This window comes from Rhipicephalus microplus, chromosome 3 (genome assembly GCF_043290135.1).
Source record: "Rhipicephalus microplus isolate Deutch F79 chromosome 3, USDA_Rmic, whole genome shotgun sequence".
Classification (NCBI taxonomy): domain Eukaryota; kingdom Metazoa; phylum Arthropoda; class Arachnida; order Ixodida; family Ixodidae; genus Rhipicephalus; species Rhipicephalus microplus.
This window is the reverse complement of record NC_134702.1, coordinates 275705562-275717080: the sequence shown is the minus strand read 5'-3', so window position 1 is coordinate 275717080 and position 11519 is coordinate 275705562. Positions and strand designations below refer to the sequence as shown.

At 43.1% G+C, this 11519-nt stretch overlaps 1 long non-coding RNA gene across 1 annotated transcript; it reads left to right on the top strand.

Moving 5' to 3' along the window:
• The first annotated feature begins 331 nt into the window (after positions 1–331).
• LOC142804277 (uncharacterized) lies at positions 332–5168 on the top strand. Its single transcript, XR_012894564.1, has 2 exons — positions 332–4829; positions 4961–5168. It is a non-coding gene; the product is annotated as an uncharacterized LOC142804277 (long non-coding RNA).
• The last annotated feature ends 6351 nt before the right edge of the window (positions 5169–11519 follow it).

Genomic DNA, 11519 nt, shown 5'->3' with positions numbered 1-11519 from the left:
CTTAATGCGTAGGAGCCTAGCACTTCAGCAATTTGATTTGTCAGTACGGCACACGGAAGGCAAAAAGCATGCCGATTCTGATTGCCTTAGCAGTACCTGCTAACAAATGGTCATTGTTTCGGACATTTGTGAACATGCACCTTGGTGCAAGAATTTTTTGTTGTTGTTGTTCATATCGTGTTAAACTTTCACGTTATCTGTTTCCAGTAATTTCAACTGTCGGGCTTTCATAAAATTGGGCGCCATGTTGCTTCTGACGTAGTTACTGCGTTTCTGCTACTCGTTCACTGAGTCTTTTCAGTTGCTGCCCTGCCTGCCGGCTGGCGAGATCTTTATTTCAAATACCCTCAGGGTACAAACGTACATTGAAGAGGGGAGGGGCAAAGAAAGTTAACACGTAATAATAACTTGGTTATAGTTTTAAAAATACAGAAATGAATTATCACGATGACACTTTAAACAAATATCAGTTACAAGAACAAAAGGCCAATGAACCAGAATGAATAACACAGGAATCAAAACACTGGACTGTCCTGGAAGAATTACAAGATTTTATCATTGGATGCACTGCCAAAAGAGATATAATGAAAAAAAAAAAAAAAAAAATGACAAAAAGTAGCTACTCGCAAAACTAGAATACGAGAAGCATAGCAACAAAAGGGAAACATATAAAAAAAGAAAAAAATTAAAGGTATGAAACAAACACTGAACGATGTTAACTCGAAATGAAACTTCGAAGTGCGATTTTGAAATTATTGGTGTTAGTTATGCTTGTGAGTGATGCAGGCAGATTGTTCCAGTCTCTGGTCGTTGTGGGGAGAAATGAGTGTGAAAAGCCGACGGTGTTGCTGTGTGGAATGTTTACCTTTTGGCGATGGTCGATGCGGGATGAAATGTACGGCGGTGGCTGAAGAAGCATAGAATGTAAATATGAATTGTGGTAGTAGATTTTATGGAAAAGATAGAGTCGAGATAGTTTTCGGCGATGTGATAGCAATGGAAGGTGTAGAATGTCTTTCATGTTAGTAACACTCGCAGTTCTTTGGTAATTGTTTAAAATGAAACGGACTGAGCGATTTTGTATTTTTTCTAGTAATTTTATGTGGTTCTGATATCCGGTGTCCCATACTGACGATGCATACTCAAGCTTCGGACGAATGAAAGTTGTGTACAGTAGTAGTTTTAATGAAGATGGCGCTTGAGGAAACTTCCGGCGAAAATATCCTAATGTGCTAGTGGCCTTGGTGGCTATGTAATCAATATGAGTTTTCCATGAAAGGTTATTGGTAATATGGACACCCAAGTATTTGTACGATGTTACGCATTCTAGTGGGATGTTATTAAGTGTGTAAGTAGGGGAAGTCACTTCAGCACTGGAAATCCTCATACTTTTGCATTTTCTAACGTTTAATTCCATACGCCATAATTGACACCATTTAGTTATGTTATTAAGATCTTCCTGAATTAGTGAAATGTCTGCGGCATCCGTCACCTTTCTATACAAGACGCAGTCATCTGCAAACAGGCATATTTTCGAAGATACATTAGTAGGCAAATCATTAATATAGATTAGGAATAATAAGGGACCAAGCACAGACCCTTGCGGGACACCAGAATCAACAGGAATCAATGAGGAGTTAACGTCGTTAGCGGCTACAAACTGAACACGTGATGTTAGAAAGGCGCGAATCCAATTAATTACAGCTGTGTCGATGTTTAGAACGCTTAGTTTATGAAGTAGCAGTGCATGGTTCACTTTGTCGAATGCTTTAGAGAAGTCGAGAAATATACAATCTGTTAAAAAACCGCCATCTAGATTAGAGTGGAGAAAATGAGTGAAGGCTATGAGCTGAGTGTCACAGGAAAAGTTTTTGCGAAATCCATGCTGCGAAGCTGTGAAGAAGTTGTTATGTTCGAGAAAATTAACCAGATGTGTGTAAATTATATGCTCCATAACTTTGCAAGGCACTGATGTAAGAGAAATCGGTCTATAATTTTGTGGGTCATGGGATGGTCCTGATTTGTAAATAGGGATGACTCTGCCAGTTTTCCAGTCAAACGGTAAGGTACCCGAGTTGTAAGATTGCGAGTAAATATGTTCTAGTATGATTGAGCAATATTCGGCAGTGTTTTTTAAAAAGATTGCATTGATTTCGTCTACCCCGCATGATGCTTTAGATTTTAGTTTCTGAATGATGCTTTTGATACCAGTGGAGTTGAAGATTATGGGATGCATTGAGTGGTATTGAGTAGGATGGATCTCAGGCATCGGACCGGGAAGGTTAGGTGATGAGAATGACGAAGCGAAAGTTTCATTGAGCAGAGTAGAACACATATGCTCCGGTACAGGGCCCCCAGAACTTGTCAGCAGTGATATACCGTTTTTATGAGCATTTCCCCGGATAATCTCCCAAAAGCGTTTTGGGTTAGCCTGTATTAAGTTTGGAAGCGTGGATTTAAGGAAGGAGACTTTGGCTGATTTTAGTGCTATGAGATATGAGCTTGCAGCGTTTTTGTATGTTAGCCAATGAGACGGTGTTGAGTGAAGTTTAGCTGTGCGGAATAAACGTTTTTTCTTATTGGATAATCGATTCAAATATGTACTATACCATGGTGATTTATTGTTAGCGTAAACAGTCCGAAGGGGGACATATTTGGTTATTAGCTCACCGATTTTATTTTTTAAAATGAACCAGTTAGTTTCGACGGAGCGTTCTAGATAACTAGGTAAAAAAGTGGCCAGAAACAGGCACAGTTCATTGTTGATGGCCTCATAATTAGCTTTTTTATAATTTCGAATCTTTTTCCGCTGTCGCTTTATCTTTTGATGAGGTGTTGTAATCGTGAAGAGCAAGATGTCGTGATCGCTCAGCCCTGGCATGTGTGTTACTGTAGAAACTTTATCAGTTGATGTCGTTAGAATCAGATCAAGGAGTGATGATTTGTTTTTTGTTACACGTGTTGGAAGTTTGACTATCTGGGATAAGCCGAAGTCAGAGCAAACTGAAACGAACCGATTGGCTTCAGCCGTTGAGGGGTTAGAAAAAGGGATCGAATGAGACCAGATGATGTCAGGAAAATTAAAATCACCCAAGAGTATAATTTGAACTCCCGGGAAACGCATGGTAACCGCATTTAAACTGTCGTGAATGTCATCACAAAAAGATGAGTCACTTGATGGGGATCTGTAGCAGACACCTAATAATATTTTCTTAAAACTAATTGTTAGGCAACACCAAATAAGCTCTAAATTCGAGTTAATTGGCACAAGAGAACAATTTATGGATTCTTTAACAGCGAGCAGGACGCCACCACCAATCCTACCAGTTCTGTCACTTCGGTAAACAGTATAACGGTTTGCACACTCAAAGAGTTCGGGGTTTGTTATTTTGCTACTTAGCCAGGTTTCTGTCAGTGCAATAATGTCGGCGTTACAGTCATCAATTATACCACAGAATTCATCTTTCTTGGGAAAATAACTACGAATGTTGGTAAAAAGGACTGAACACTTGCACTCGTTTATGGCTCCTCCCCTCAGATGTCCCTAACTCGGCGGTAACCTACGACCTGAGCGAAGAGTTCTGCTACGTTCATGCTCGTGTGTGGGTTTTTTTCTGTGTATTTCGAAAATGCAGTTCTTCGCTTCGTCGTATCCGTAAGATTTGCCATCGAATGTCAGCGTTTTATACCGAAGTTTGAAGGACGTGGTCTTTGATTTACCGTATTCTATTAGTTTTTTTCTTATGTTGCGCGTTGTTTGACAAAAATCTTCGCTCATTGCTATGTCAGTGCTCTTTAGCAAACCTCGTTTTGAAAAAACCAGCTCTCTCTTTTTAAATGTTTCAAATTTCGTTATAAGTGGTCGAGCTTTCGCTGAATCATAGCGTCCTATTCTGTGAGCGCGGCATATATCAGAACTTGTGACATCAATTTGGATAGTATTAGTCAGGAGGTTGATGATCTTTTTTTCCGATTCCGAAGAAGTTTCATCTGCGGCATCTGGAATTCCATAAAAGACAAGATTGTTTCTCCGCGATCGATCCTCTGCGTCATCAAGACGCGAATGCATATTACTAGTGTCTTTTTCAAGGCGCTCAACAGTGGTGCGTAGTTCTTTCATTTCATGCTGCCAGTGCTCGAAAACGGAGGTTTGGTTTTCAACTTTCGCCAGTCTGTCCTTTATTTCGTTCATTGATTCTGAAACTGACTGTTGTTGTTCTTTTAACACAGATACGGTGTCCAATATTGTTGTTTGCGCTGATTCCATTCTTTTTGTACGTTCGTTCAAATCCTTCATTGTTTTCACTAGTTCTGCTAAGTTGTCAGGACCTGGGTTGCTTTCTACATCCCCACAAAGAAGTAGTAGCAAAGAACAAAAAGGCAAGAGAACGGCTTGTGGGCACGGAAGCACAACAATAAAGGGTTCATCAGATCGGAAGCTACGACAAGGCAGTTTAGAAAGGTAACTAACCTGCAAGACGAAAAGACAGGTGCGTAAGCCTTTGGCTGTTCTTTCCATCGCGCTTCCGTGCCCACTGCAGTGATAGTGCTCGATGCTGGGTCTTATCCTATCCGGACGAGATGACGTTGATGTCGCAGCTGCGCACTGGTGGTGCTGCAGGTGGCGCTCGACGATGTTGGTCAGGTCCCAGCAAGCTGTTTCTGGCAGGTCTGGTGAAGGGGCAACAGCACAGATTCCGTCCGATAATGGAAGATCCGGGGAAGGGGCGGCTTCACGAATTCCGTCCGAGAGCGCGAAGCTTTCCCGTAGACCAGCCACTGGTACGCCGGCCGCGAAAACAGCGACGTACTGCAAGACGAAAAGACAGGTGCGTAAGCCTTTGGCTGTTCTTTCCATCGCGCTTCCGTGCCCACTGCAGTGATAGTGCTCGATGCTGGGTCTTATCCTATCCGGACGAGATGACGTTGATGTCGCAGCTGCGCACTGGTGGTGCTGCAGGTGGCGCTCGACGATGTTGGTCAGGTCCCAGCAAGCTGTTTCTGGCAGGTCTGGTGAAGGGGCAACAGCACAGATTCCGTCCGATAATGGAAGATCCGGGGAAGGGGCGGCTTCACGAATTCCGTCCGAGAGCGCGAAGCTTTCCCGTAGACCAGCCACTGGTACGCCGGCCGCGAAAACAGCGACGTACTGCAAGACGAAAAGACAGGTGCGTAAGCCTTTGGCTGTTCTTTCCATCGCGCTTCCGTGCCCACTCAGATCAACCCTGCTCCTGGGGTCTGCTCCTGAGATCAACCCTGCTCCTGAGATCAACCCTGCTCCTGGGGTCTGCTGCAAACTACCGCACCAAGCAGTAAATCGGCAATCGGCGAGTAGTGCCCATTCAGAACTGCGCCTCCTCTTGGCCTTTCCAGCTCAGTTTAGCGGGCGTGTTCCAGAAAAAGCACAATGGCATCTCCGTTATTTCTGCACTGTCTACCTCAACGGCTGCACCTCCATGCACCTTGGCGTCTTCGCGCATGTGAAGCCAATTTGACCGTGTGACAATAGACAATGTGACGATGCAAACGTGTCAGTGCTGTGCTTCGACAAGCCTGCCCACATGTTGGCTTCCTGTTACCACCTCCAGCCGTTATGGAGCGTTATCCTCGTGAATGCCTCCCGTCAAGGGTAGCTTTGACTGAGTTGTAACACACGCAGTGCTCGCCCTCCTTTCTATGTTCGGACTTTCCGCTAAGATTGGCCCACTTGATGTGATATCTTGTTTTCTTTCCTCTCCTGCCAACGTCTGATTGGCCGCGTAGCGCCTAAAAACGCTGAATGACGCGGGATTTGTCTTCCTGGCACTGCTTGAGTCGTCCATTTTCTGGGCCGGCAGTCGTCCAGCCACCGAATGCGTAACAGTAGCCTGTTCAAAATCCTGCCTGTTGTTTTGGTTGATTGAATTCTAATGTTCTGTTAATTCTCTTAGCAATTTCATTCGTAAATAGCTTGTATACTTCGGAGAGCGAGCTAATCGGCCTGTAGTTCTTCAAGTCCTTGTCATTTTCTTTCATATGCATTAAGATTATGTGAGCATTCTTACAAGATTCTGGTACTCTTCCCGCCAGGAGACACCTCGTAAATAAGGATCGCTTCTTTTTTCTAACACAATCTGTCCTCCAACTTTTCAGCAGACTTCATGTTACCTGATCATCATCAGCAGCTTTGCCTCTTTGCGTGCTCTTCAATATCGTAAGTGAACATCGCGTGATAAATGATAAATAATTTTACAACTTCTTGTCATTAGTGCAGAAAATAAATTGGACTAGTGTGTGTGACTAAAATGAGCATACTAAGGCTTACAAAAACTGCTACAACGCTCCACCGGGGTGGTCTAGTGGCTAAGGTACTCGGCTGCTGACCCGCTCGTCCCGGGATCGAATCAAGGCTGCGGCGGCTGTATTTTAGATGGAGGGGAGAATGCTCTAGGCCCATGTGCTGAGATTTCAGTGCATGCTAAAGATCCCCAGGTAACCGAAATTTCTGGAGTCATCCACTACGGCATCTCCCATGTTCATGTGCTTGTTTTGGGACGTTAAATCTCACTTATCAATCAAAAACTTCTTAAACAAGTTAAAAGCGTGCTATAACAAGGCTTTCTCTTGCAGTGTAGCTAGAAAGAAATTAAAGCAATGAGAAATCTATGAGAAAATATGGCACTGTAGAACTCTATAGACGAATAAGAAAATGTTTCTCACACTTTACTACTACGCGTATTTTAGAAATAAACTAGTGGCGCGTTTAAATAAAGCAAAGGAAATTTAACAAGAAGGCTTGTTTCTATTACATCAGTTTAATGAAAAAAATATGAAAAAAGCTAACAAGCAGTAGGACAGTAACAAATGACGAACAAAAAATTAGGATAAATGCAACCAAAATAATATGACCGTGTCTGGTCAATAAATTTATTGATTATCTTAAACAATCAGGAAAGACTGACAGCAGAGCTGTTGAATTACAGCAACCAACGAAATGCCTAGGTTCTCTACCAAACTCTTTTGTGCTGCATCACGTCTCCGCGCATGAGACTGAACAGTTACTTTGTAGAATAAAAAATGATGTCGCTGCTGGCTATGATGACTTTAAAACTCAATCGTTTTTAGCTATTAACAAATGTTCTATCATATTGTCGCGGGTTATAAATGACAGGGCGACGCTTTCATGCAGCTGTTGGGTGCGTCCTTCAAGAAGGCGTTGTGCGTTTTCGCGTCGGTCCGCGTTACCGAAGGTGTTAAGAAACCGACGACAAAACTCCTTCCATGTCGTCAATGTTGCCTCCCGGTTTATAAACTATGTCTTCGCGCCGTCTTCAAGGGCGAAGTATACGTGGAAGAGCTTTCCATCGAGACTCCAGTAGTTCGATTGAGCTACCCGTTCGAACTGCTCAAGCCAGTCTTGTGCATCTTCGTTCGGCCGGCCATGAAATGGTTCAGGAATGCGCATATTCTGGACCGTCACCTGTGCAGGACTCCTTGCCATTTCTTGAGTAGGGGTGGTTGTCGGAAGTGTTGCTCCCTTTAAAAGGCCAAATTCTGGTTCAAGATCTTGAAGGCGACGGCTTGAGCGGTGCACAGGCGTCTCCACGCGTGGCTGTCTCGTAGGGCTGGACTCGGGGCTTCTCACAGGGGTGCTGATCATGAAATGGTAGTACTTAGCTCTTCCACCAGTGTCGCGGGTTATAAATGACAGGGGGTTTATTTAAAAACACGGACAGTAGGACTTGTAGAGACGCTTTCAGAGAAGGCCGCTAAGATTGTCGTCTTCTTCACTCTTGCTTGCTTGCTTGTTCCTTTCTTTTGTGGCTCTCACCCACTAAGGGGGATTGGCCAAGAAGCCGGTGGTTAATTCAAGTAAATACCTATAGATTTTCTAGATTAGGGGAATATGAATACTGTGTTTTGACTGTGAAATTAATTTGGCGCAATGTTAAAAAAAAGAAAAAAAGAAAAAAAAGGGGGGCGAAATAATAGAATTTGTTAAATATCTGTGGTGGAATCGTTATAGAAAATTCTCCTGAAAGTTGAATCATTGCAGTGTATCAGCTAAATAGTAAGTGGTAGTGTGACTAGTAAAATTCGAGAGCTGATGGCTGACTCAGCAAGGTAATCTTCTTGTGTTATATATGAAATCGCAGAGAGCCCAGCAGTTGTTCCTGTCGCTATGTCCCAATGAAATGACCCCAAAAGACAAAATATTGGGAGTATTAAGTGATATTCCTAATTTTCTGAATAAAATTTCGAAGCAGTTTTTTCTTTGATTTTTGAATCGGTGACATGTAATAAGAAAATGGTCGATATGTTCAGGTTCGTTACAGCTTGAGCACACAGGGGATGGCACCAGACCAGACCTGTTTAAGTAGAAATTAAGAGGTGGTACACGGCAACGTAATTTTGTTACCAAGACTTCCAATTTACGCGTGGGACACCATTTATTATTCCATGTGAAGTGCAGGTGCGAGAAATCTGGATTCGGTATCATGGTTTTTGATGAGTCTTCAAGAAGGGAAACTTTTTTTAAACCTCGCTGCTGTTACATAAGCTGTAGGAGGCATGATTGGCACAATCGGAAGATCAAGAGATGTTCGCGCAAGTTTGTCAGCCATCTTGTTTATAAATATACTACGATGGCCTGGCACCCATATCATTCGCACTAGACGGATGTTTGCTGGGATTAATGAATTCTTCACTCTGCTGCGCTGCCTCTCTCGAGCGAATCCGCGTTCTTCGTTGTCGTCGCTATCTCGCCGCTAAATGCAGCTATGCACGCGGCAATATATCATTACCCTAACGTTCGACCTAAGCATTTTCCCTGACCAGTTAGAAACAGCAAGATTTGCAGCAATATACAAATCCAGAGACAAAATTGCTTTTATAAATTACCGGCCAATATCAGTACCACCCATTTTTTCAAGAGTTTTCGAGTGAACGAGTAGTGATAGCATAACAAAGTTCTTGAAAAAAGCCATATTGTAACTAGTTCACAGTTTTTATTTTAAAAACACAAGTCAACTGGAGAAGCGCTACTTTACGTAAAAGAGAAAGTCATTCAAGGCATTGAAAGTAAGTATCATATATTATGGCTATTTCTAGATTTGCGAAAAGCGTTTGACTCACGCAATCATGGTTTATATTCTGGAATATGAAATGCTGTGGCTAAAGTTCCACGTCATTGAAATAATAACTACTCTAGAAACGCTGCCAGTTTACAAGTGTAAATAATTATCCCTCCACACGGTTAAATGTAAGGAATGAAATACACTAAGCATTTGTGTTGAGTCCTACGCTGTTTTTGTTATACATCAATAATATAAGACAAATTTTCAAAACCTTCGTTATGGAAATGTTCACAGACGACACGAGTATATTTTTTAATTCGCAAACAAAACATTACCTGCAGGAAGAGATTTATGATTATCTTGAGAAGCTTTCCAAATGGTTAGAAGAAAACTGTCTGCGAATAAATGCCTCTATATTTCAGAAAATTACCTTTTATTAACCAAAAAAAACGGGACTAAAATGACATGCATTTTGCCTAGGGCACTGGGAGTATTAAGCAAACTCCTGAACACAAATTCCTAGGCGTTTCGTTTTACGAATCTTTGGCATGGTCATGTCTTCTGAACCACTTGGCAATCAATATAGTTCGATCTATAAGATACATTAAAATATTTTCACTTTACTTTCTCATCCCCGGAAAAAACTTATACTGTAGTCTACTCGAACATTGTCTATTGTTCACTAGCATGGGGTACTACCACTCAACGTAACTATAGTAAACTAACTACATTTCAGAAGCGAGTGCTGCGTATTTTTGAAAATTATATGGAGGATATACGCGACTTACGCACCCGTAAATGATTTATGTGAGAGTGCGCGCTTATGGTCGATAAAGTTTATCTTTAAAAGCTAATGCAGCATGTTGTCACGTGCCACGAAAGGTATTACACTTGGAAGAACTGAGCCGGTGGGTGACGTACAGAAAACTTCCAAAATGACTTAGTATGAACAACTAGCCAGAGAGCGCGCTGCCCCAGAGCATCTTCTTCCATTCTAGCGGGCAGCCATGGCTCGCGCTCACCGTACCTTGTGGACAACTGGCATTATTCCCTCTCTTAAAAACAAGATGGGCTTCGCTGCCACGCTCTGAAAGTAAAAGGCAAAGTCGGGGCAAACCAGGAGACAGTATGCGCTTACACAAAAACATAGCAATAAAGCTCATGTGCAGTCGCACTACCTGGTGAAGTACGGCTTCAGTCGCACTACCTGCACAATCTCCGAAGAGTGTGGAGCGTGGAAGCTTGGGCAAGTTGGTAGGACATAACTGAATGCAGGAACAGCGCAACCTAGAAGTAGTTACGAAGTAACTACTTCTAGGTGGTGCCGTTCTTGCATTCAGTTACCTCCGAGGGGTGCCTTCGACGCAGTGGTGAGATGGCCCCGTCAGAGACTACCTCTTAGTTCACATCGCTGACGTGTCGCAACACTTTGTACTGTACAAAGTAGTGACTGAGCAGTTTTGCTGACAATACCTGTCGTCAGACTGGAGTCTACACCCAAACTTCATCGTCTGGATGGTAGACAACTTGTCGATGGTGAGCGTTGTTGTAGCATACTGCTGTACTCAGCTGGCGCGTAATGTGCAGGTGTGCTAACTGGCGTGCTTCTTGCCGTACTGTGTAAGCTGCAAAGCGTCAGGCGTGATAAAAGCATCGCAATTGTGTGGAAGCATTGCATTCAGCATAGTCTGGACCTCACGTACATAGACAAGGCGGAAAGACGTGAATCGCGCAGTTTCCTGGACGCATTATTGTAGGCGAATGTGACGTACGGCAGCACCTAGTCCCCGGTCCTATGCTGGACATCTACGTACACGCATAACATGTTAGTGGTGGTTTTGTTGAGTCGCTCTGTCAAGCCATTGATCTGCGAATGATATGCTGTGGTCTTGCGATGGCTCGTGTAGCTGAGCTTGAATACGTCATGAATGAGCAGAGCCGTGAATGCTGTTCCTCAGTCTATGTTTGCACATGACGGGGCGCTTGTCGAAAAATGAACGGGTCCCGGAAAAATTGGGCAACATCAGAAGCCTTAGTGCGTTGTAGTGCCTTTGTTTCGGCGTAATCCATCAAATAGTCTGTGGCTAATACGATCTACTTGTTGTCAACAGATGATAGCGGAAATCTATTCCCAGTAAATTAATTCCTATTTGATCGAATGGCACCTAGGTGGTTCGATTTGTTGAATAAGCCCTGTGGACTTCAGTGGCGGAGTTCTGTGGTGTTGTCATTTCCTGCAGCTTTTCACGTATTGCTTAACGGATCCGGAAAGATTAGGCCAGTAGTACACTTGTTGAACTCGAGCGAGAGCTTGAGATGAACCTAAGTGACCAGATGTGAACTCATCGTGGCAGGCGAGAACAATGTCGTCATGCATGTCATTTGGCACCACTAGTAGATAGATAGGTTCTCTCCCTTCTATTAGAGTTTTTTTATACAGGACTCCATCTCGCAGGCAGAACG